We start from the raw sequence: 27,210 nt of genomic DNA, 5'->3' as shown, positions 1-27,210 counted from the left end.
CAAAATAAGCATAACGCAACATTGCACATAGCAGTCTAGCGCGGGAAAACAACGCTGTGTTAACGGCGTATTCACAACACAGCTGTACCATGCGATAGGCCCACGATAATGAGTCAAATGTCCGCGTTAAAACCAACGCACTGCCAAAAAAATGTGAAATACCAATGCGAAAATAGTAGCGATGAGGCCAATCGCGATACAATACAAACATCAGCGATAACCAGCGACAGGCCTGAGATTCCCACGCGTGATGTGGGAAAATGCTCCATAAAAGCATAAAAGAGTAAACAATACAGTGAGATGACAACGTATGAGCACAACCCCACAGCCGTGACGTACAACAAATGACCATTGCCCCACAACAGACAGGCATCTCCTAAAAAACAGTCACAATGTACATTGACATGCAATTTGTATGTAACCTGCGCCAATGCGGAAACATACATGGAACACACTGTGAAAGCACAACTCCTCTTCACATTGCAGAGGGACAATCAACACCCCCTGCACACAGACGTGCCATGTCCATGTTCAAGCATGGACCAATGTAGGGGCAGTGACTCCCCCTTACGTACATGTTGCCCATGTCGTGGGACTTGAGTCACAGAGTGTATCCCTGCATCATGGCGGCACATATAGGAGCCCAAAGGAAGCCCTTTTATCATATGTAGGCTACAAATGACAGTCAAAATAGAATGAATTGGTTGGGACACATGTGAAAAGCCGAAGAGTGGGATACCAACTGTGACACACAGAACTGGCAGTTCGAATACGTGACACCCTAAACAGCCTCACTGCACAGAGGTGACACACCCATCATCCATTAACAAATTTCACAATTGCTAGCACTACACGTCACACCCACACCTGTCTGAGTGATGTGCCTGTGCAGATGAGTGACATGTACACAGGGAATGTGTCTTGGAATGCATTTATTTGCAGATGCTCTGTCTGTCCCATGATTGCTAAGGCCCGTCACAATGTGACGTCAACATGAGAAGAAATTGTCAATGATGGTGTTGCGACGGGCAATTCCTGCTGCGGCTGCTGTGGGGTGTGATCCACCTGCCTCATCTTCATCATCATCGTACAGTGCATCTGGCACTCACATCCATAGTGCATTGCTGTGTACACATATGTTGTGCAACACACAACATACAACAATCATCTTGCACACGATGTCTGGGCTGTACAGGAGCCTTCCACCCGTGACATCCAGGCACCTGAAACGTGACTTAAGCACCCCAAATGTGCGCTCCTCAATGCCAATGGTGCATTTGTGTGCCAAATTGTACTGCCTCTGGGCCTGTGTGTTCGTGGCTCGTAGGGGTGTCATCATCCAAGCACAGAGTGCATATCCTTGATCACCTGTGACAGTGCTGAGAGACATGAGTCAAGACTACGCACTGCATGCTATGTTGGCAGGCTCACTGGTTCATTGGTGTGTGATGTGTGTGACTTAGTGTGTCCTGTATGACATTAACTGCCTGTTGCAAATGAGCGGCATCAATGTGTATTGCCTAGCCTCACTGCTGCACCTCCCTCCCCCCGAGCATAGTCACTAGTGTGCGCAGCTCGGTTGAATCACTTGCACCCCTACGGCACACCATTGTCATGCCTGTCTGCTCATGGGCACAAGCCAGATACGACACAGGGATGATGTGCGCTGAAGGTGGCCGGCCACGTGTGTTTAGGACCATTGCAAGGACAGGGCTGAGATGTAGAGCACCTGCCTGGCTGAACTCACCATGCTGTTGAGGGTTGACATTTGGTGTATGCTGTGCTAATAGCAACAAACACAACAGTTGGCATGTGTATTCCCTGACCCCGAGCGGGCCTGCCCTCACTCATGTAACCCTTCGGCCGAGCCCGCACTCCGGGGGCATGCTACATCGCAACATCATCTATTGCGAGACGGGTGGCGCCGACACTACAACAGAGACACACGCATTAGTCACTTCCTTGGCAAGGCCTAAACTTCTCCACACCCAGATTCACGTGTGAAAGAGACACACCCCTACGCTGTACTGTCGTATGCCTTTCCACTCCGCTGACGCTCACAGGAAGGTACGGCATGGCTACATGTCCCAGGTCTACCCCACTGCTTGCTCGGATATGGTTGTGTCCGCTGTACACTGCACAATGTAATGTGGTATGGCTCCGGGCCCTCATGCATACACAATGACCACACGGACACACTGAGTGAGTTTGTGGAACTGGCTATGGGCACGTGCACCTGGCCCCTTTAATTGCCAGCGTCACATGGCCAGTGACGCCTGTCCTGGATGGGTGTTGGGTAGTGTAAGCCAACCCTCAGGAGTTGGTTGGTGCTGCCAACAACCGCAACAGTGATCAGACAAACAGCAGTTGCAGGATCATACAACAAGGGTCCATGACTTAAGTTGCACAGTGTTAGTGCCCGAGGATGCAGTGCGGCCGGTACAGGCATGCCCTCATGGGACGCTGACTTGCGCTGCACTGAGGTTGGGCCATGCGAGCTGAGCGGGTCCTCGTTGATGTCCAAGGAGAATGTCGCAGAGGGGGACAGGGGACAGTGGAAGGTGTCCTTCCAGGGCTTGATGCAGAGGGCAGAAGCAAGCAGAAACAGGCAAATGGCGGAGTTGAGTACTACTTGCTCCTCTTTACCACCATGTCCATATCAGCTACATCAATCAATCAATCAATCAATCATTTGTAGAGCGCGCTACTCACCCGTGAGGGTCTCAAGGGGTAGAGGGGGGAGCTGCTACTGTTCGAACAACCAGGTCTTGAGAAATCTCCTGAAGGTCAACAGGTCCTGGGCCTGTCGCAGGTGGATGGGGAGGGTGTTCCATGTCTTGGCGGCGAGGTGAGAGAAGGATCTGCCGGCGGTGGTCGTTCGGTGGATGCGTGGAACGATGGCGTGGGCGAGGTCAGCGGAGCCAACCTGGCTGTTGGGAGTGTAGAAGGTGAGTCATTTGTTGCGGTATTTTGGTCCGGTGTCGTGGAGTGCTTTGTGAGTGTGTGTGAGCATCCTCTTGTTGACGGGGAGCCAGTGCAGGTCTCTCAGGTGGGCAGTGATGTGGCTGTGCCGGGGTATGTCGAGGACGAGGCATGCAGAGGCGTTCTGTATGTGTTGAAGTCTTTTCTGGAGTTTAGCCATGGTTCCCCCATAGAGGGCATTGCGGTAGTCCACCCCGCTGGGGACGAGGGCCTGGGTGAACGTCCTTCTGGTTCTGGTGGGGATCCACCTGTAGGTCTTGCGAAGCATATAGAGGTTGTTGAAGCAGGAGAAGGAGATGGGTTTACTTGCTGGGTCATTGACAGAGATGAGTCCAGGATGAACCCCAGATTGTGTGCGTGGTTGGTAGGTGATGGCGCGGCTCCCAGTGAGGTCGGCCACCAGGAGTCATCCTAGGTGAGGGGGTAGAGCTGAGGATGAGAACCTCCGTCTTGTCCGAGTTCAGTTTCGGGCGACTGCTCTTCATCCATTCGGTGATGGCCTTCATTCCATCGTGGAAGTTGGTTTTGACGGTGGCGGGGTCTTTGGTTAGGGAGAGGATCAGCTGGGTGTCATCGGCGTATGAGATGCTGTTGAGGTTGTGCGATCGTGCAATGATGGCGAGCGGTGTTATGTATACGTTGAAGAGGGTAGGGCTGAGGGATGATCCTTGGGGTACGCCGTAGGTGATCTTGGTGGGTTCAGAACGGCATGGCGGGAGGCGGACTCTCTGGTTTCTGCCGGTGAGGAAGGAAGTGATCCAGTCCAGGGCTTTGTCGCGGATCCCTGCGTTTCTGGAGGAGTGTGCGTAGGGTGTGGTGGCAGATGGCGGTCAAGAGGTCTAGGAGGATGAGGGCCACAGTTTTGCCATTGTCCAGCAGGGTCCTGATGTCTTCAGTGGCGGCTATGAGGGTGGTTTCGTGCTGTGCTTGCTGCAGATTCCAGATTGGGATGAGTCCAGGGTGTTGTTCTCTTTGACGAAGTGGGTCAGTTGTCTGTAGATGATCTTCTCGATGAATTTTGCTGGGAACGGGAGCAGGGAGATGGGCCATAAGTTCTTGAGGTCCTTTGGGTTTTCCTTGGGTTTCTTGAGTAGGGCGTTGATCTCCGTGTATTTCCTGCTTTCTGGGAAGGTGGCGGTCTCAAATGAGCTTTTGAAGAACATTTGGAGTTGGGGTGCGATGATGGAGCTTGCTTTGTTGAAGATGTGGTGGGGGCAGGGGGCAGACGGTGATCCAGAGAGGATGGTGTTCATGGTTTTGATAGTGCCTTCGTCATTGACGTGGTTCTAGGATATCAAGAGGCCGGTGTGGCTGTTGGGCGGTGAGTCTAGGGTGTTGGCGGCTGTCGGGGGATCTGGATGTTGAAGCTGTCGTGGATGTAAGAAGGTGGCTAGAGAGTCACAAAGGTCTTGTGACGGCAGGATGTCGTTGGAGCTGGAGCTGAGGTTGGCGAATTCTTTCATGATGTTGAAGAGCTCTTTGCTGTTGTGTGCATTGTTGTCGATGCGTTCCTTGAAGGAAGTCCTTTTGGCGGTTCAAATGAGTTGGTGGTGCTTGCTGCTGGCGTTCTTGAGGGTTGCATGGTTGTCCGGTGTTTGCTCATGGCTCCATTTCTTCTCTAGTCTTCGGCATGTCTGCGTGGAGGCCTGGAGGATGGTGGTGAACCAGATGGCCCTTCTGTCAGTGCGTCTGTTTGAGGGTTTCTTGATCGGGGCGAGAGTATTGGCGCAGTCATCGATCCATTACCTGAAGTTGTGGGCAGCTGTGTCGGTGTGGTCGGTTGGTGGGTCTCGGGCGAGGGTGGTGATTAGCTGGTCTTCGGTGACCTTGTTCCAGCTGCGATGGGGGATTATTTGCTGGTGGTTGTATGTGATGGTTTTCTCAAAGGAGAAGTGTATGCAGCTGTGGTCGGTCAAATGGTGTTTGGTGGAGTGGCTGAAGGTGACGTGGCTGCTGGCGGAGAAAATGGGTTCGAGCGTGTGTCCGGCATAATGGGTGGATGTCATGATGAGCTGTTTGAGACTGAGGTTGGTGAGGTTGGTGAGGTTGTCAAGTAGTGTGGTGGAGTTGCTGTCATCCTGTGGTGTTGGGTTCAAATCAGGCCTACATACTCTGCTAAATTCTCGAACGCCTTAGTATAGAAGTTGGCACGGACACTGGAAAAGGTAAAAGACAAGTTTATTAAGACCCCATGGGGTGGTGATACATTCCTACAGCACCCTTCGGCAATGTAAGAAGTAGCACACCGAACATTGGTGCGCGACCTCTTTTATACAGTTTAATAGTAATAAAAAGATAGGCGGTTACAAGTTACACATTTTAGGTACATATAAGGTCATTTTTGGAACACAGCCAACGTGTGGGAGGAGTTTCAACAGCACTGGTCAGTTAGTGTGAACATTCCTAAAGAGTGACCAATTGGTGCGTAATGCGCATGTGCGCTTGACCAGTACTAAAAATAGCCTGTTGCCGAGCAGACTAGTGACCATGGGTATCGAGAAAGGACGAAAGGGCATACTGACCACGAGGCAGCGTGTTCATAGGAAACGGAAGTCAGAGGGATTCAAAATGGCCCCCGTTCATTTTGGTCAAGTTAACAGAAAAGGTCGTGTAGCTGTGCTAAACGCTAACTCAGGAGCTGCCAAAACACGACAGACGGCCCTTTTAGCGTTTAGCAAAAGCTACCTCATAGTGGACATAGTCAGAATGTTCATCCTCAATGTTAATAGCCATTATTTTCAATACTTCATCATTGATCAGTTTCTCTTGCTTAACAATAGCTCGTTTGGACGGAATACAGGCTGTGATACATACAGAACATAATGTAGGGCCACATTGAATACATAGACAAAGAAAAAATAGTACTCCAATAAAAACACAGAGAATCGTTAATAATTTCCAACCCCAAGTACTAAGCAGGGTCCAGAACCAACCAGAAAAGGTCCATGTTCCATTTTCTGGGTGGATCTCAGCAGCTATCTTATGTAATTTTGTAATTGAATCATATACAGAAGGTGAGTTATCTGGTACGTACACGCAACAACTACTTCCGATGACACGGCATGCTCCACCTCTATCAGCTAGTATCACATCTAGAACCATTCGATTCTGGAGCGCTACAATTCTGGTAATTTGTAATTCTTCAGTAATATTCCCTAAAGCAGAGGCAGTTTCATTAGCAACGGCTTCCACCACACGTGTAAGCCGCCTTATCTTCCTGCTATTCAATGCAGCTCCTACGAATGAAAATAACCCCAAATTGAAATCTACATATTGTTGTAAAGTGGTATCAGTCTGGTCTATTTCATCAAGATCTATTGTTCGTTTCACTCTATTCAATATGAAATCATGGTACAAAACATAATCATTGTGATACATGGGAGGAGCAATAAACACAGGTGGTAATACAAACGCTATATAACACGTTCCCAACCATCCCAATGGTAGACGATGGTATCCCTTATTTCCACAAATGAAATATGTGTTATGTGAAGCTACAAATGCAATTCCAGTCGGTGTATCAAAGGTAAGCGTAATATTACATTCACTGCGGCCTACAGGGATTGTACCTTTATTTCTAATACACAAATCTGCTTTTGTATCGATAACGGTTATTATATGCATGCTCGTCACATTTATAAGTCTTTGATTCGTATATACACGAGGTGTAGAAACATTGTCCGGACGATATTCTTCCCATTCGAATTTAGTTCCTTCAGCGTGTGGATAGCCATCTTTATCGTTATAGCATATTTTATTCAATCGAAAAAGTAGTCCACCTTTCGTTGGCCATCGCAGAGTAAAAAGAAGAGTGTACCAAGCATGACAAGAACCATTATGAGAAAACGGGAGAGGAATGAGTGGTGTTCCTCCCTTCTTCTGGTGTCCGGGCAACATTCCACACACCCAACAATTGGACGTTTTGGTCATATTATGAGTATGATGCAGAATCTTAATAAAGCTGTTGTTCAAATAAGTCTGCCTATGTCTTTCTTCGTGAAAAGGCAGAGTGAAATGAAAATGTTCAGACGGGCTTGGAGTGGTGGGCAGTAAATGTTCTCGTACAGGAAACAACAGTTCTATAGTCCAAGCTAATACTGCGATCACCACTACAGTCAAAACAAACAAAACAGCACCAAGAATTCTCCTCTTTCGTGTCGAAGGAGAGGCCATAGTTCATAAAACAATACTTCTTCAAAAACAACACTACGCGGGAAAAAATAAAACGATGGTTCTGAACCGAGGCTGCCGTTGATTTGTTCTCCGGGATTCAAGACGGGTGTCGCTACACTGGGCAGAACTGATCCCCCCCCCTTGATATTCCCGGCTTCCGTTTCACAAACCTCAGAGCGGTCACCAACCAGTTTCAAAAAGAGCACAAGAGAAATCTTATTTCCTGGGGCGTAGATTATATTTCACTTTATCAGAAACAACGTGGTCCGGGAAGGCTCCCTCCAATTCATCAGGCGTGACAGCTGGGCTCTTTTCTGTATCCAAAATCTTTCTGTAGTCAGATAGCACCACAGGGCTCACCAGATCCGGAGAGACACGTCGGCAGTGCGTTGAATGTATCCACCGTTTCTTATTGGTGACTCTCACGGCAGTTCGCGTAGCCAGCAGCACTTGCTCAGGGCCATGCCACCTCGGTTCCAAACTGCTGGATCGCTCAAAGACTTTGACCATCACGTGGTCCCCAGGGCGGAGATCGTGAGCCTCACCAGCAGAATTATCAGGGAGCGCCTCTCGAACCTGTTGATGAATAGAAAGCAAATCATTTGTTAATCGTGCCAGATAATCGTTCATCATTATACAAGGCATATCATGTATCAAACGAGGTTTTGGAACTCCCCAGATATTCATAGGCCTTCCAAACACCACTTCATAGGGTGTGAGGCCAGACCGAGAATGGGGCACTGATCGAATGGACAGCAATGCCAGAGGCAAAGCGTCCGGCCATTTCAGAGATGTCGATGCCACTATCTTTGCTAGCTTCAGCTTCAGAGTTGCATTGTATCTCTCTACTAAACCTGCTGATTGCGGATGAAAGACAGCATGGAATCTTTGTTTTATTCCCAATCCTTTCAGGACGTACTCCACCACTTTCCCAATGAAATGAGGGCCGTTATCACTCCACATAAGTTTACAAACACCGTATCGCGGGAAGTACTCCTTGAGTAGCACCTTAGCTGTTGTCAATGCTGTATTGTCTTTCGTAGGGTAAGCCTCAATCCATTTGCTGAAGGCACACACCACCACTAGGACATACTTGAGATTATTACAGCGTTCCAGCTGGATGTAATCCATTTGCAATACTTCGAATGGTGCAGTAGGTGGAACAAACCCACCTTTAGGAGTATGAGTCCCTTGTCCAGGATTGTGCTGCAAACATATCAGACAGGTCTGCACTACTCTCTTAGCCGTGCTAGCAATGTCAGCATTTTCCCAAACTCGTGTAAGCAATTTAGTAATTGCGAGAGCTCCAATGTGTGCCAGTCCATGTGTCATTTGCACCATTGTTTGTAAATAGGCCATGGGTAGTTTCCATCTCTCCATATCTTTACTACGCCAGCAACCCTCATCATCCAGTACTCCCTCGATGGCCCATTTCACAAGTTCTGCCTCTGATGCTGACTTCTGTATATCGAGTATTTCTTCTCTAGCATCATGCCACCGCTCAGCTTGTGACTTCACCACATACATGGGGAAATTATTTTTCAGCATAGCGGTCTCTCTCGCAATGCGGTCTGCAAAAGCATTGCCCTGTCCTATTTTGTCCGTCACCTTTTTATGTGCGCTGCACTTGACTATTGCAACTTTCTTTGGGCATAACAGTGCATTCAGGAGATCGCGTACTAATTCTCCATGCATGATGTGTACTCCGTGTGAAGTCAGGAATCCTCGTTCCTTCCAAAGTAGGCCAAAATCATGCACTACTCCAAAAGCGTAACGACTATCCGTGTAAATGTTCACACATAGTCCAGCACTTAACTCACATGCCTTCGTTAAGGCTATCAACTCAGCCGCTTGAGCCGATTTTTGGGGTATCCGTGCTGCTTCTATCACAGTCTTAAGTGTCGTGATCGCATAAGCTGCGGAAGTCGTACCATCTGGTAACCTCACACATGACCCATCAACCCACAGTTCCCCATCTACATCTGGAAATGGCGTATCCTGTAAATCGATACGACCCTTTGTCTGTTCCTCAGTCAGAAAAACACAATCATGTTGTTCTTCCTTCTGGGTCTCAGCAACAGGATCCGGCAATAAAGTAGCAGGATTTAATGTTGCACATCGTTTTAGTGTGATGTGCGGCGCCAACAACGTTAGCTCATATCCTGTCAGACGGGCACTAGTTAGATGCTGTGTTTTCGTTTGATTCAGTAACGCATCTACTGCATGGGGAACTAGCACCAACAATTTGTGTGACAAAACTATTCCCTCACTTTGTCGTATCGCTACTGCTGTTGCTGCAAATGCTCGAAAACATCCAGGCAATCCTCGAGCCACAGGGTCGAGTACCGCCGAGAAGTATGCACAAGGCCTCTGTTTGTCTCCGTGTGTCTGCACTAACATTGACAATGCGCACCCATCCTTCTCGTGTACATATAATGTAAAGATCTTCGTGTAATCAGGTGTACCCAACACTGGTGCAGAACAAAGAGCTTGTCTCAATTGCTCAAAAGCATTCTGACATTCATCCGTCCATTCAATGGAAATCAGTGTATCTTTAGACAACAATGCCAACAATGGCTTAACGATATGCGAAAAACCCAGTATCCATTGCCTACAAAAAGACGTCAAACCTATAAAGGCGCGAACATCTTTCTGAGTGCGAGGGACTGGAGTATCTAGAATTGCTTGAATTCGATCTGGTGTCAATGCACGGCCCTCCTTAGACAAAAGATGACCGAGGTAGGTCACCTTTGGTCTACAGTATTGTAGCTTTTTCTTCGAAACTTTATGATTATGTTTAGCCAGGAAGGAAAGCAAGGAAAAGGTACTCTTCTCACATTGTTCTGGCGTGTCTGCAGCAAGTAAGATATCGTCTACATATTGAATGAGAACCACTCCCTCTTGTAAGTCAAAGGAATCAAGCTGTCTTTTTAATGCTTGACTATAAATGCTAGGACTTTCAGTATAGCCTTGAGGAACTCGACAGAATCTGTACGATTTATTATTTAATGTAAAGCCGAATAGATATCGACTGTCAGGATGTACAGGGATCGAAAAGAAGGCATTCTTCAAATCAATGACTGTAAAAGTAGTTGCCGTCGGTGGAACCAACGTAAGCAATGTGGTGATGTCAGACACCACCGGGTACTGAGGCACTACTATCTTGTTTATTTCCCTCAAATCAATAATGAAACGGTAAACCTTAGCATCTGTATCTCTCTTAAGGATCGGTAAAATTGGACTATTGCAAACATTGTAAGGAACTTCCTCGACTACTCCTGCCGAAATCAAATCATTTACAATGTGTATTAAAGCAAGTTCACCTTCTCTAGAAATCTTATATTGCGGGACACGTGGCAGAGATACTCCCTCCTTTACAGTAATACGCACTGGAGGAATTATCATTCGCCCTACATCCGTGTCAGAAGTGGCCCACAACGTTTTCGGTAAGGAGGCCAATACTTCAGATTCATGGAGAAAACACACTCGCTCAAAGTCTGGGTAATTCTCATTCAACACAACTCGCACTCCTTCTGGGGCACAGCGAATAGTAGCTCGAAAGTGTTTTAACATATCGAGTCCAATAATATTATCTGGTGTATTTGGAGACAACAAAAAGGGACAAGGGGCAGCAAATTTATCGACATGAAATGCAACTGGTTGAGACAATGGGCTAGAAGTAGGTGTTCCATCGAACCCTATTGCTGTAATTACCTCGCCAGACAGGGGAGCCCTTGGAACCAAGTATTTGGACAAAGCGCTACGAGTAGCTCCTGTATCGACCAGAAATTGATCAGTGGAACCCAGAACATGTGCTTCTATGTATGGACCCCTCTGATCAACTGGTACCTCAACCGATTCCACACCCCATCCTACGCAATCCTATGCGTAATGCTCATCCCGTAGTTCAGCAGGACCACCCTCATTTATCTGATATTGATTGCGATTATCAAACGTATTATAATCTGACTGACCACGACCCCTCGCCCCATATCCCCCACGATCATTCGTGCCATAACCTCCTCTTGACCCTCCATAATAACTTCTAGACCTTCCACTTCCTCGCCCCCTCAAATTACGCTGCTCTCGAAACACCGGACAGTCTGCAATCCAATGCCCAAACTGTTTGCAGTATGCACATTGATTCACAGAAATATCAGAACGAGGGGGAGGAGCATTACTGTACGATCCTCGTCCCCCTCTAGTGTTCCCTCTCGTAGCCTGAACCTGAGCTAACATTACCTTCGTTTTCAATTCCTTCGCCTTCTTTTCACTACTGTCTTTCGCCTCCAATTCCTGTCTTTCATAATATTGAGCCATAGTCAATAAAGAAACTGGGGTCGCTGTGGTCCATGAACTTTCACTCGTTTTCAATCGTTTCGCAATCTCCGGTAGGAGATTAGCCACATACTTATCAACAAATAAATGCCTGCCAGTATCTTCTGTCAATAATTGACCACTGTAATCATGGAACGCTTCCTCGAAGCGAGAGAAAAAATCGGAAACTGATTCATCCGCTTTCTGCTTACAAGAGGCTAATATAGTCCAATCAATCTTTTTAGCGGGAGCAAGAGTCTTTAGTTTTGTTAGTATGGCCCCTGGAAGGTCTAATATTAATTGACACGGCTTACATGCTGGTTCTCTATCTAAATCAGCCTGAACAAGATCTTTCCAAGTGGCCCCGAGAGTCGTGAGGTCATCAAACCTACGAATCACTCTCCACATGTCAGGGGGCAATATTAACCCAAAAAATAGATCAATATCAACTAACGTCATGATACACGAAGAAATTGCACTTTCAACATTTTCATAGAAAGCCGCAGGATTTTTACGGGGATCAGGTAACGCATTCTTCAGTGCCATAACATCTGCTCTATTCCAAGGCGTATAAACCCAGTTATATACAAAATACCCTTTCGCGTCTTTTGATCTCTTATCATCATCTGTGCCATCCCCTTTATGAGGGACATATAAAGGCGCAGCTTCTCGCATGGGTCTAACATTAATCGCAGCGATCTTATCTGTTTCAAAGATAGGGCATTCTTTGGATATTCCCGTCGCTCCAGACGTAGACGAATTCTTCGACTTTTCCAACTCCCGTAGTCGTGTTGCCTCATTACGCAGTTCAATCAAACGTTTGAAGAAGTCGTCCGCATCTGAAAGAACAAAAAGACCTTTACGAAAATTCTCACAACCCTTGGATATCTCCTTTGGTTCTAACTCGAGAGAATATTTTCTATACCGCTCAACAACTTCATTTCCAAAATGATCTAAAAAATACAGTCGTTCCTTATCAGGCCACTGTTCCATTTGTTCAGTAACGTCAGAAACAGTAACAGTATTAATGTTTAATTTTCGTGCAAATGAACGTAATTCCGCAGCTCGTTCCGCATGTAACCTGGTACGCTGTGTTCGATCACTATCCTCGTCCGAGTCCTCGTTCGGAGCCGTAGGTACGACATACGGAGGCGGACACCGATCTAGTAATGAAAAATCATCCGTTTCATTAGTAAGGACTGGATAAGGAGGACGCCTGATAGGGAATTGACCATTAACCTGTAAATTGCGTTCTCGTCTCTCCCTCTCTTTCTTTTCCTGTAATTCCTTCTCCTGTAGCTGTAAAGCTTTGTCATGTGCAGCCTTCCGCTGCACTTTCTCCGCCAAGGCTTCCTCACGCTTCGCTCGTTCACGCACCTCTTTCTCCCACATACGCACACAATCAAACATATCTTGTCTAGACCTTCGCTGAAACAAACACTGTTCTACATACTGTACCTTTCGAAGGTCAAACGACCCATATAGTGGCCACTGTAATTCACGATCAGTTTTAGTATACTTATGCCATAATGTACTATACATTATTGGTGGAATACCGAATTTTACATACATGTCACGATTTGGAGTCCCCTCTGGGGGAGCCGGCTGTTTTGCACTTAATCGATAATTTGTACCGTTTTCAGAACAGCACATCCTACGGAGTGTGCTAAAAACAGGCATGTTTCAAAAAGTACCACAAAACGTGATACTACAAAATGTCACCTAACACGGTGCACTGTTCAAATCAAATAAATCAGAGAAATATCCCTACATGCCTGCCTATGTGAGGTGCACTTCACATATTCAAATTCAAATTCAAAGATTCAAAACGTTAGCTAACAAATTCAAATTCAAAGTTTCAAAAAGCCACAGTAAGTGTCAGTAGACTACCTCACCACTTAAAAGCTTACCAAATATTTTCAAACGTCCAAAGTCCAACTGCCAAGTTCTGTGGTCAAATCAGCCAAAACGGCACATCACGACAATCCAAGATCAGAATCTCAGTCGAGGACCGGCGCCACCTGGAAGGTCAGATCGGAAGGAAGGGAAAACACACCGTGGGTGCCGAGACTCGGGTCACTCAATGGCAGCGATCGCGTCCATGGCGAGTTTCCTAACCTTCGTCACGACCTCTCCTTCGGGCATCCGAGTCGCCGATGAGTCCCTTCGTGGTCGCCAATTGTGGTGTTGGGTTCAAATCAGGCCTACATACTCTGCTAAATTCTCGAACGCCTTAGTATAGAAGTTGGCACGGACACTGGAAAAGGTAAAAGACAAGTTTATTAAGACCCCATGGGGTGGTGATACATTCCTACAGCACCCTTCGGCAATGTAAGAAGTAGCACACCGAACATTGGTGCGCGACCTCTTTTATACAGTTTAATAGTAATAAAAAGATAGGCGGTTACAAGTTACACATTTTAGGTACATATAAGGTCATTTTTGGAACACAGCCAACGTGTGGGAGGAGTTTCAACAGCACTGGTCAGTTAGTGTGAACATTCCTAAAGAGTGACCAATTGGTGCGTAATGCGCATGTGCGCTTGACCAGTACTAAAAATAGCCTGTTGCCGAGCAGACTAGTGACCATGGGTATCGAGAAAGGACGAAAGGGCATACTGACCACGAGGCAGCGTGTTCATAGGAAACGGAAGTCAGAGGGATTCAAAATGGCCCCCGTTCATTTTGGTCAAGTTAACAGAAAAGGTCGTGTAGCTGTGCTAAACGCTAACTCAGGAGCTGCCAAAACACGACAATCCGCATTCTCGAGGTGGACGTTCAGGAACTGTGGCTGTGGCATGGGGGGTCTGCACATGAGGGTTCCTCTGAGAGTGGTGTTGAGATCAATATGGATCTGGAAGTGCAGCTGTTTGGTGGTGCTGAGGGTGTCTTCAGTGTTAGTCGAGATCCTGAGGGTATTTCTGTGGACAATGGCGATTCCTCCTCCCGATCTGTTGGTGCGGTCCCTGCGGGTGATTTTGTAGCCATCCGGGAGGGCTATGGCAACGTCGGGTGCCGATGTGGCATTCATCCAGGTCTCTGTTAGGAAACCGATGTCCGGGGAGGGTGAGTCGAGCAGGTCCCAGAGTTTGACGGCATGACTGTGGATGGAGCGGGTGTTGAGCAGTATGCATCTGAGATGATTGTAGCCTGCCTTGGTGGGGGGGCAGGGCGTGCTTGTATACGCTCGCTGGTGAAGCTGCAGTTTCGGCAGGTGAAGGGTTCGTGGGTGCGCTTAGGGGTGGCCTGGAAGCAGGTGGTAGATCAGCCAGCATTGAGCGCATGGAGGAGGCTGGCGTTGTAGTGGCGGCTGGTGTCGTGGCGCTCGCAGGGGCCAGGGAGTCTGGCGCTGGGCACGGTCCAGGCACGGATGGGTGCAGACGGGCTTGACTTAGGTGCACCTTCGGTGCTCCAGCGGCGTGCTCACTGCATGCGTCCGCCATTAAGAAGGGCAGGTGGGAGGGAGGAGTGGCTGGGAGGCGGGCAGGATGGTGAATTGGCAAATGGGCGAGGTGGGGCGGGGCAGCAGCAGGAAAAAATGGAGTGCTGTGTAGGGGAAGGAACTGGGGGGATACAGGGAGCTAGAAATAAAAAATATAACCAACAGATAAGAGTACAGGAAATCAGCAGATGAGGCAAAATACAATGCCAAGGAAGGCAACGCGGTGTCCCAGAGGAGAGGGCTGAGATGCAGTGAGAAGAAGTATTGGAAGCGAGGACAGCCACAGGGTTCAAACTCACAGAAGCAGCAGGCGGGGGGCACAGGCACAGACAGGTGGGGCTAGCTGTGCGGCATGGGGAGCGACCTGCCTGAGTACAGGTGACTACATGATGATGAAGACAACCCCCAGCCCATGGACTCAAACACCATCAAAGTTCAACCAGAGAGTGCCCATGAATTTCGGGGCGCATACTTAGAGGAACCAAAGCTGAAAGCGGATGCAGTCTGCGATGAGACCTGCCTAATGACATGAACTCTGCCATGAAGGGAGCAGGACTCAGTTCCAATTGTGTGACCTACTCCACCGCAGTGTGTGCTGGAGGCAGTGGTCAGCAGTGGCCCACAGCCATGTGTCGAAGGCCTGCGATGCACAGAGTTAGTGGCTCCAGTGCAGTTGTTGGTAGTTTCCCATCACCTCCGTAACGGAGACCCTTTTCAACTGCGGACTGAAGAGCGTCTTCCTCTTACTCCTCTCCTTACATACTGTGACATGTACACTGCCATGACGAAATCAAGACTCAGTTCCAAATGAGTGACCTAGTTGACCGCAGTGTAGTCCAGAGGCAGCGGTCAGCGCGCGTCAACCGCTGTCCAGCCGTCTCCTCCTGGTTCTCTAACACACGACATTGGAATGGCATGTGGAGGAGATTTGTGGCTGACGGAGGTAGTGGCACTGGAGCTGAGCGGGTGTGCAGCCTGCAACAATGCTTTCTCCTGCCCAATATGGAATACATTGGATTGGTCTGAGGCCTGCAGGACCGCAGGCCAGAGGCCGAAGTCAGCAAGGGCCCACAGACATGTGTGGTTGGAATGCTATGCATGGCGTTGGTGGCACCACATCAAAGGGAGTATAGTAACCCTGGGCCTAGTTTGCGTAATAGCGATACAAGTAGCTACGCGAAGTGTACTTCGCACTACGCAAGCTACGCGTAGCTACGTGAACTGCGTAGCGCACTGTGCAAAATGCTGTTCGCACTGATTGCACAGTGCCGGATGCTTGTCCACACTGTGCAATCAGTGCAAACCGCATCTTGCATAGTGCAAACGGTAGTTTTCAGCCGCTCGAGTAGATTTGTACTCGAACTGCATCTTTCTCAACGCGAACTTGTAGTTTCTCATCGCGAGCGGTTGCGAGCATACGCGACCACTCGCAATGAGAAACCTGACTTCCCGGCGTTAAAAAGTCTCGCCGGGATGTTATTTTGCTCACTCACTGTCGCCAACTTGACATTGAGTACTGCAAGCAAGCAAAAAATGCCCGCTACACTTCGCTGCGCATTTTTGCACTGTGCTACGTGCAATTTGCTTATTGAGTAGATGCGCAAACTACGCATACTCAGCGAGCATAGCCTAGTCCTACGCCCAGGCCTAGAGTGTAGTGATAAAAACTCAGCCATAATTAAATGTCCTCGGCCATAGTATAATCAAGGCTCAGTTCCAAATGTGTGACCTACTGGCCGGCTGTGTCAGCCGGTGGAGTACGACAATGAGAAAGGAGTACTGCGGGCCTGTGTCGCGGAGGATGTGATTGTCTGAGGGGGCTGTCAAGGTCAGGGGCCTCGGGCATGGAGTTTTCAGTGGCACGTGGTGGGCCCTCCATGACACACAAAGGTGTCAGCAGGTGAGTAGCGATGCCTGGATGCGCAGGGGCGGGCAAGACAGCTTCGGGGACCAGCAGCACAGGGTGCAGCAGTCGCACAGGATCACAGGCACCACCGCTCATGGCGTCGGCCTCGAGGTGGGGTGCTAGGCGCCACCCTGGCAGGGACGTTGGCCATTCCGGAAAAGGACCACGCCTAAGGCTACGTGCTTTTTATTCATACCCCTACGCTGGCCTGTCCGGGCCAGCCCACTCCACACACGCTTACAGGGGGGACGTAACAAGCTACATTTCTGTGTTCTCCCCCACTGGCTGGGGTGACATGGTTGCGTCCATTGTCTACTACACTCCATACACCAGCTGTGTATGTAGACATGGATATGGCTGTGATCTGCATACTGCAGTCTGTCCAGCACCTCCACGCCACACATGGCATTGTGTATATTCTCATTCATCGGTCACTTGCCTCCTTCGCACAAGCCTGGTTCCCACCTCTCCCCACATTCTGCTAATGTGTAGCTGAGGTGGAGGAGTGTGGCTCACTGATTAGAGCGGCAGACCCTGATGCAGAGGTCTGGCCCGGGACCAGGGTTCAATTCCCGACGCGGCAGGGTCCTGAGCCCAAAATGTCCACGGACTCGATAATTCTCACCTCGGTGCCTATTCTAATCATGGGGTCCCACGCTGCAACTCTGGGCAATAGTTGCTTAATCTCCACTACGGCGGCCCACCCGCTGCGGGATGCCCGGCTTTCACCCTGGGGATACCCAGTAGGGGTTATCTCACAGGGAAAAGCCAGGACGGGTTCCCAAGGCAAGTGCCTTGATGCCTTCGGGTGATACGTGCGCTATATAAGTCGCAATACATTTACATGCCATTGATGGCTTGTGTATATGGCTGGCCCAAGATCCTACAGTAAGTTGTGCTGTCGTGTCTGGTGGGTGTGCATGTTGTTTGGCATGTTGTTAGTGACTTTGTGAAGTGTGCATTCCCAGAGTTGTGATTTTCATGATTTTGGATTTGAGGTGTGTGGTGTGTTCATTTGGCTCTTACCAACGAGCAGTGCATTTCCGTAGATGCCAGCCTGGAAGCGCTGGTTGATGATGTACTGTCAGAAGAAGTAGGAATCATGCACACTGCCTGGGTAGTTGGCGACGACTTTGGTGAAGAGGTGGTCCACTATTGTCTGCAAATTGATGGAATGCGTGTGCTTTCTGTGGCAGTAATTGTGTGCAGTGTCGGCAGGGGGCACAAGTAGGACATGTGTGCAGTCAATTGCCCCCAACACGTGTGGGAAGACAGCTATGGCGTAGAAGCCTTGCTTGGTTTCCAGCTGTTCTTGTGCAGTGTGGGGAAGTATAGGTACTGGGGTACCAAGCAGATGATGGCATCCAGGACGGTTTTGAGGAACTTTGATAGGGCTGGCTGTGAGACTCCTCCAACTCTGGCGGTTGTTGGTTGGAAGGTACCAGAGGCCAACAAGTGCAGCACAGCCAGCACCTTTGACTGAGGTGGGATGTCGGTTGTCTGCAGTTTTGGTACCGTCAGCCTGTAGGCAATGATGGTCAGGATGCGGAGGATGGTAGTACTTTTGAGCCTGTAGTGGGCAATGACGTACTCTGGTGTTAAGTCTGTGAGGCTGGTGTGTTTTCTGAAGGTCCACTGTCTGTGTCTGCGCTGCCTCTGTGGTGGTCCGGGGTGCTCGGTGGGGATCGAGGGGGTGGAGGGCCAGGGGGTGATGGCGGTGGGTGGTCTGGCCCTGTTGGGGCTCTCAGCTGCATGATCAGTAGCTCCATGGCTTCTGTTTGTCTTCAGGTGTGGCTCTGGGCTGGGCTCCCTTTTCTGGTGCAGGCTGTCATCCGGCTTTACAACAGGTCAGAGCAGGTGTTATTTTGCTGCTGCTAATGTGCCTTATCGCATGTTTTGTGATCTTATCGCCAATCTGGCTGGTCGTTGAGAATGTTGCGGAGTGGTGTTGTTGTGGTTTTTGGCGCGGGAACGCCTACTCTGCATCTCATTAGCAATAGTTGCCGGGGTCATCTATGGCGATGTTTTTTGCGGCTGCTATCGCAGGCAAACTGGTAATATGGCTGTTAGCACCAGCTTGTGAATGGGGCTATAGCTTTATCGTGACTTTGACTGCGATAAAGTGCTGATAACTCGGCGATAGCTCCTTGAGAATTTGTTTTTGGAGATTGTTCGCCAGACATGGTAGGAGAGAAATCGGGTATTAATCTCCAGATTATAGGCCTGTAACAAGACATTTTATTAGAATCCCTAGAAATGCATTTAGCCTGATATATATTTATCTGGGTCTTGAGTGGTTTACTGTCTAGCCTTGAGAAAACTGTAGAACTGTGGTGATAGATTTAAAAATCTCTTCAGTCTTAGCACCCACCAGGGGTTTCCACTACATATTGGAGTCAAACAGGACTCCTAGATATGAAAGTACCTTCACCTTAGCAATAGTTTGATAACAGATTCCTGAAGAAAGCGATTTGGCCAATCTTGAGCCCACAATGACATATGATTTAGAAAGATTCATTTCCAGGTCTAACTCCCCCATAAAATCAACAAAACAGTTTAAAAGAACCTGAAATCCCCTTGCAGTCTGGGTCATTAAGACCACATCATCTGCGTACAACAAGACAGGAAGTGGGCGATTGCCTAACCAGGGGCAGTCAGCTTTAGTCTCCAGCGAATCCTGTTCAAGGCTATTAATATAAAGGGTGAATAAAAAAGGGGCCAGAATTCACAGCTGCCGGACCTCTCTTTCTGTTTTGAAACAATCGGTATTATCTCCCTGACCAGATTGATGCTGTAGTGTGTACATGAAGGTCCCACAGATAATATACGATATTAGGGTCAACCCTCATCCCCAATAGAATACACCACAGTTTATCCCAATTAATCCTATCAAAGTCCAACGTGAGGTCCACAAACACAGGGTAGAAAGATTCAGAGCAGGCAACTATGTATTTGTTGACCACTAAGTATAGATTTAGGCACTGGTCTATAGCAGACTTCCCCTGCCTAAAACCATACTGCACTTCACAAATCATATTATTCTCGTCCACCCAGCTAGTCAGTCATGACAACAACCCACGGCAAAAAAAACTTTCAATCAATGAGGTCATATGGGATGCTAACATTGTAGGTTATCTTTATCCCCTGGAAGACCAGGAAGTGGTGGGTCTCTCTCTCACTGAGGCATTTAGGATCTGAGTTAAGGTTGGACCCCAAACCGCCACCTCACTAAGAAACAGGATAATTTACTCTAGATTAAAGGTCAACTTTGACCTACCAGTGGAGGCTGCACTGGGATAATTGCCTGCTCTGGAGGCACTGGATGGTGATAAATGCCTTTAGAATGAGCCACCCATTGACTGGCAGTGATGTGGTGGCATAACACAACTGCATTTCCCTGAGCAAAGTAGTATTGATTTAATAATGTGCGAGAACGTTGAGCTATCTTTCCATGTGCCTACTTGAGCTAGATCATCCCATGCTTGCACACTCACTTCATTTTTCTGTCTCTTCAACTCAAGCTGATAGTTTTTATGACAATTGGCAATGAGTGCACTATTTTTTGGGGTAGCTTTTAATACTGTTTTTAGGGTCATCAAGGCTCTCAAACAACCTGAGTCAAACCATGTAAGGTCTGAAGCGATGGAATTGGAGACCCAGCAAGATAATAGCATGGCTGTATTTTTAGAGATATGCCCCAAAGTCTCTAGTATAGAAGAATCAATAGCAATGGGGTCTAAAGAATGGTAAAGTCCTGTGCACAGTTATAAAACAAAATACGTTTGACTCTTTCTGGGTCAACCATTGCCCACCTGATATGCCTGCCTTGATCAGAAAGTGAGTAAACACCATCCATGACGTCCGGACGTGTTTAGGAGCAACACGCAGGAGAAGCTGCAACACGCTGTTCGCCCTCACCAGTGTGTGAGTCTCTGGGCCATCCAGGTTGGGGGCTTCCGTATATCCCTTCTAGGTTTTTCCAGAAGGTCGATGGGTTTTATTCCCACTCTCCCTTTTGCATCCCTATTTTCACTTTGAAATCTGTATCCAGGGATGGATCTTCTTAGTACACTGACTTGACCATTCTCTTTTTGCAGAGTAGATGAGGTTGTTTTCTCCCCGGTCCTGATGAAATGTCGTTCATCCGTTTGGAGAATTGAGTAATGAAACATGTCGACCCACTGACCTCCTGCACTTCACCTTCACTTTTAGCTACAGTAAGTGGCCTAGCCAGCAACAACTCACATAGTCGGTTTTTAACCATAGCATCAGTGTACACCAAATAAAATTAGTTTGGACTCTTTTAGCTATTTTGAGACACACTCTCACTCCCACTCCACTCATCTCGCACCCGCCCCCACTCCCCTTCATCCAGGGTCCTTCGGCAAACAACACTGAAGACCTCCGGCAAAGAGGCCCCCTGCGGGGCCCGTTGGGCGTTGCAGCGCTGGACCAATGAGGAGCTGCCCTAAGATGAAGCATGACACCTCTCGGGGTTTGTGAGGACCCTTGCTCCTTATACGAGCTCCCTCCCTTTCTTCCTTCCTCTACCTGGAGTATCTTGTCCTGCCCTTTTCTTGCTTCTCTGTGACCTCTTGGTCCTCTTCCACAGGAACTGCATACCCATCTCTGACCAAACACCCAGTGACCCATAAACAAAAGGTGAAATGGGCTGCCGCTGGTTTAGAGTATTAGATGCCGGGTTATGATCACTGAAGATGCCATGTTAAATATTGAAGTGAGTCATCAACAGAAAAGAGAGGCGGAGACAAAAATAAAGACTATAATAGAAAAACAGCCCCTACACATAAACGTGGGAAGAATTTGCGGGTTTAGAGCCTGAACCAAATTGTCCAAGGTAAAAACTAAGGCCCAGATGCATCAAGCAAAAAACAGGTCGTAAACGGGCAGATTCTCAGAATCTGCCCCTTTGCGACCGGTATTTTTGCATTTGGGATGCATCATCCCAAATGCAAAAATCGCAATTAAGTAATCTCTAAATTGAGATTCTTTAAATTGCGATTGCATTTAAGGAATCCCAAATTGAGATTCCTTAAATGCAATGCATCAAACTTAAAAAAAAAATGCGATTTCGCAAATAGGAGTAGCAAATTACCATGAAGTTAAACTTCATGGTAATTTGCAAAAACATTGAAAAATGCACTAAAGAGCATTTTTCAAAGTTCCATTTTACACACACACATGCCCTTAGGGCATGTGTGTGTGCAAGATGTACCAATATGTAGATTTCAGGGGTGCTTTGGACACCCCTGCACCCTTGAAATTGCATTCTCAATTTGCGATTCGCTAATTGCGAATCGCAAATTGAGACTGTCTTCCCATTCATTCCTATGGGCCTCTAGGCCCATAGGAATGATTGGGGAGGTATTCCTTAATTGCGATTCGCAATTTGCGAATCGCAATTAAGGAATTTTAAGAAATCGCTATTTTTAAAGCGAGTTCTTGATGCATGGCATTTTGCAATTCCTTATTAGCGAATCCTTATTTTTCGCTAATAAGGAATCGCAAAATGGATGCTTGATGCATCTGGGGGTAAGGGTATATATAAATTCACCAGCAGCTATCGCCAAATTAACAGCACTTTATTGCAGCCAAAGTCGTGAAAAATGTACCCCTTCATTCACAAGTTGGTGCTAACAGCCCAAAGCACTAGTGTTCCAGTGATAGCAGCCGCAAAAAACATCATCAGAGAGGACTCCCACAACTATCACTAATGAGATGCAGAGTAGGCTTTCCCGTGTAGAAACACATGGCAACACGACACCTCAACATTCACAACGACCAGCCAGATCGCTGATAAGAACACAAAACACGCAATAAGGCGCGTTAGCAACAGGATATTAACAACTGCTCTGACCTGGTGTAAAGTTGGACCACAGCCTGCACCATAAAAGGGAGCCCAGCCCACAGCCACACCTGAAGATAAACAGATGCTATGGAGCAACTGAACATGCAGCACGGACACCCAAGAGGGCCACAACACCCACCGACACCACACCCAGGACCACCCCTCCCTGGCACCCCCCGACCAAAGACATGCTACATCAGCTACACCTAAACATGTACGAAATAATCTGCCTGATGTCACAACTGGTGACATGCATGCGTCATCACAGAAATAAGCATCACACATTTACTTTCGAAACAACCAATAAAGCTTTATTGAAATTAACACTGAAATGAAATTAAGACACATGGTGGCTCCACTCGGGACAATCCGTAGGTCACAGCCTGCAAGACAAAAAAAAATGATGAAAAGGTGTGTCCTGTGCATATAAAAAGGACAGAGAGAGCGCGAAGGAGAGAGAGAGACGAGAGGGGGAGAGAGAGAGAAGAAGAGAGGGGGAGAGAGAGAGAGAAGAAGAGAGGGAGAAAGAGAGAGAAGAAGAGAGGGGGAGAGAGAGAGAAGAAGAGAGATAGGGGGAGAGAGAGAGAAGAAGATAGGGGGAGAGAGAGAGAGAGTGTCGCCCTTGAGCACCCATGCCACACTGATCACCTGCTGCCACCGGTGTGTCTCCAACCACTTGCCTGTATGTATAGCAGTACACCAGGTCAAACATCAGGACATGCCACGGCACCCAGCTACATCGCAGCCTGCACAGCCGCTCGGACCAATGGGTGCGACTAACTCTGTGATCCCGAAAGCGAGGCCACTTGGTGGTAGGCCAGTGAAGCCTGCTGGCTTGGCCTACACTGCGGTACAGCAAGGTACAAAAATCCTGAGAAGTCCGGGCTGATTGACGGGGCATCATCACGGGCTGCACACCCGCTCAGCAACTTAAGGTGCCAATGATTCAGTGCACCCAAAGTCACCACACCGTGGCAGGGTGCCTGTGCCGTCTGCAATGCAGCGTGTGCCACAAACCCTGTTCAACCCCAGTCACCATCCCGTGGCGGGGTGCCTGTGCCGTCCGCAATGCAGCATGTGCCACATACCCTGTTCAACCACAGTCAGTGCCACATGGTGGTAAACCAGTGCCGGCCTCAAGGCCTCGGGTCCGTCATCCAGTCAACAATGGCAGAGGAGTATCCGACGCCGTTGGCCCCTTATATTTGCGGGGGCACATGGCCTGTGACGCCTGTGCCGGATGGGTGTAGTGTGCATGCAAACCTGCTCTCAGGGAGTGGCTGTGACGTGCTGGCAACTAGACTAGTGACCTGCACACCACCAGCGAGTATGCCTGTGACGGGTAGCAATGAGGCCCCCCTCGGAGCGAAAGTGAAATGGTCTGGCCTGGCGTACGCCGTACCAGTGCAGGGCATGCAACAATGGCTCGGGGGCTCTGGGCCCGGTTCGGTCCATGTCCGGACAAGAAAGTGGCTGATGCGTGTGTACCTGTTCTGGTGTCCACAGGACCTGTAACACAAATTGCTATGTTGCACCCTCTGACTGGCATCCCACAGGATGAGCATCATTGACACAAGGGAAATCACTGCCCCTACATTCATCCACACATACATACAAGAATGATGAAAGACATGACAGAGCAGTGCGTCACTGGATGTGTATTGCACATCCAGTGCAGTTATGCAGCTAGAGCTGTACAGGGCAATGCCGAACACACTACACAATATGGGCCCATGGAGGGCCATCCAGAGTCCATCCGGGGATGACAAGTACTGCGGAAGAGGAGGGGTGCTGTCCGCAGTCTGCGCGCCGTGTCATTGGTGATCAAACAGAATGTGGCAGTCCATGTCGTAGTTCAAGGTGAGTGCATCTGTGTGAATTGGGGGTCAGTGGAAGGTGATGAGGCCATGTACGGGACAAAGCAGAAACAGGCAAGGTGGCGGAAATTATTTTACTGAGTCCTTCTGATCACAGGCACATCCACATTCTCGTCCCCGGATGTGTGCTCTGCCCCACCTGGGGGTGTTGCTGTACTGGCTGCGGCACTGTGTGCCACTGACACATCAGGGGCTGGAAGTGGATTGTCGGCCGCACTGTGTGCCACAGACACATCAGGTGCCAGATTGGTTAGGCCTGCCGCACTATGAGGCAGAGACACACAAGTGGGTGGAGATGTGGATGGTGTGGGGGCAGTAGCATTCATCATCACCACACTTTGTGGCAGCAATGCCATGATGAGGATCTGCAGGGCATGGTAGATCCCTGCTACATTCTGCTGATGTGCAGCAGTGGCTGCCATCGTTTCCGCCTCCATCCGCACCATGTCCTCCATGAGCCTGCGCATGTGTGCCAGCTCACGGCTGATATCATTGGAGCCACTCTGAGTGGACAGGTGTTCTTCTTTCCACGTCATGACTCCAGCAATGTCAGTCAGGGCTAATTAGAGACCATGGGCTGGGCCTACACGTGCAAGGATGGTGTCAAGTTTGGTTGCCATGATGCCGAAGCCCAACCGCACCTGCTCTGTGGTCTCCCTCTGGCACTACAGCACACGGCGTTGGAAGGCCATGTGTAGTTCCTGTGGGTCATAGGGGGTGCCGGGGCTGTGGGTGCCTCCTGCTGGGTGCTTTAGGTAGTGGGTGGGGTCTCCTCGATGTAGATTGGCTGCCCTGATCCTGGAGGTGAGTGGCTGATGAGGTCAATGATGTCTTGGATGGTTTGGGTGTCGATGCTGGAGTTGTCCTCCTCGTCATCAGTGAAGAGTGGCTGGGACGGCTCTGCAGGAGGTGTTGACAGTGCCCCTGCGATGTGAAGGGGAGATGGTATATTACAATGTGTCCACATGTATGTAGCCGCATGGTACATGTTGACATCCAGGCAGCATGGCATTGTACATTGTGACAGTCTGTAGATCTGGGCGAGGACCCAGAGTCATTGGGGTGTGCACTGTGCTCTGCTTGATTGTGCATGTGTGCCATTGTGCCCATCTCTTCCCGTCCCCCCAGTACCTGGTGGTCTCTCACGCTGTTGCTGTTGTGTTGTGTCCAGTCGAGCAGTGTCCAATCCCCCGACTCCGGCCACAGTCTCCACACTGATGGCTATTGACACCAGCACCTCCATGTCATCTAGCACGAGCTGTGGCACTGGACCCCCACCTCCAGTCTGCGTTGCTGCCTTCTGGTTGGTTTCTCCTTGGTCATCCGCTTGATGTCATTCCATCGCCTCTTGACCTTGTCCATTGTCCTCTTGTGCTCCCTTGTCAACGATGTCCCGCCAGATTCCATTTTTGGTGCCCAATGACACGTTGGAGGTGACGAACAGTTGCTGATGGTGTTTCATCACCTCTGTGACTATGATCCTATCCGCCTGCAGACTGAACTTCGTCTTCCTCTTCTTCTTGTCCTTGCCCTTCCCTGTGTCCGAGGTCCTGGGCTGGTTGTCCGGGGTGCTTGTGGGGTTGCGCTCGTCCTCTGCACCTGCTCCGGCTGCCTCCATGGTGCTTGGGTGTTGGTCAGTTTGTGTTTGGGTGTTTTTTCTACTTTTATGGTGATTTTTCCTGCCTGCCAGGTGTGTGTTGCAGGCCTGGTCCTGCTTATCGCTGATTTCCTCATCGCGCTTTGGCCCATCGAAGGTTTTTTGGTGTTGTGGTTTGTCTTTTTGTCTCCATCGAGGTGGTTGTATCGTGGACATTGTCCGTGGTTTCGGCAGACTATCGCATGCTACCGCCGTGTTGTGAATTCCACGTTGTCACGGAGTTGTTTTCCCGCGATAGGCTGCGATGTTGAAAATTGTGTTACGCCACTCTTGCGGTAGTTATCACACGTTCTTGTGAATATACCCTAAGTTGTTATTAGTTAAAATTGTATTTAGCTAAGAACCTTCTCTTGTGTGTACCATATGTAATCCTTCCTGGAGCCTACATACAGACTTAAACCTGTGGCTATAAATGGGACACTCACATGGGTGCATGTTAAATTCCCCAGTAATAAGTGAGCTGGGAGGACCACCACCATTCTCTGACAAAGATTCAATAAAAGAACCTAGGCGGGATATGTTCAGTGGACTATGGGAACCTGATGGATCTTTATAAAAAGCAGCAGAACCCATCATTCACAGGCTTAATGGCTGTAATTTGATGTGATGTCACTTCCACTACCCCAGGCATTTTGATGAATCGGCATCAGCATTAAAAAGCCAAAAAAGCGGAGATAAAACTATCACCCTATTTACAAGAGGGTGCTAACATGCGTAATCGCTTGTTAGCACCCTTTTTTCCAACGCCTCCCTTTTAGCATCTGTAATGAGATGCAAAGTGGGCGTCACTGGGCGTACCCCGGATGGACAACCTTGCAATATCGCTGATGTTCACATTGCGATATTTACAAGGCTGCCACAGCATTTTAGCACACGTTAGTTTTTGGAGAAAACTGCTGTTTTCTCCAAAAACTAACATCTGCTAAAATGCAGACTTACCTATCCCTAACATTGGGGTGGATTATGCTGATATGACCCTGTGGGTGG

Source organism: Lissotriton helveticus, chromosome 5_1 (assembly GCF_964261635.1).
Source record: "Lissotriton helveticus chromosome 5_1, aLisHel1.1, whole genome shotgun sequence".
NCBI lineage: Eukaryota > Metazoa > Chordata > Amphibia > Caudata > Salamandridae > Lissotriton > Lissotriton helveticus.
Note: the sequence above shows the minus strand (reverse complement) of the source record.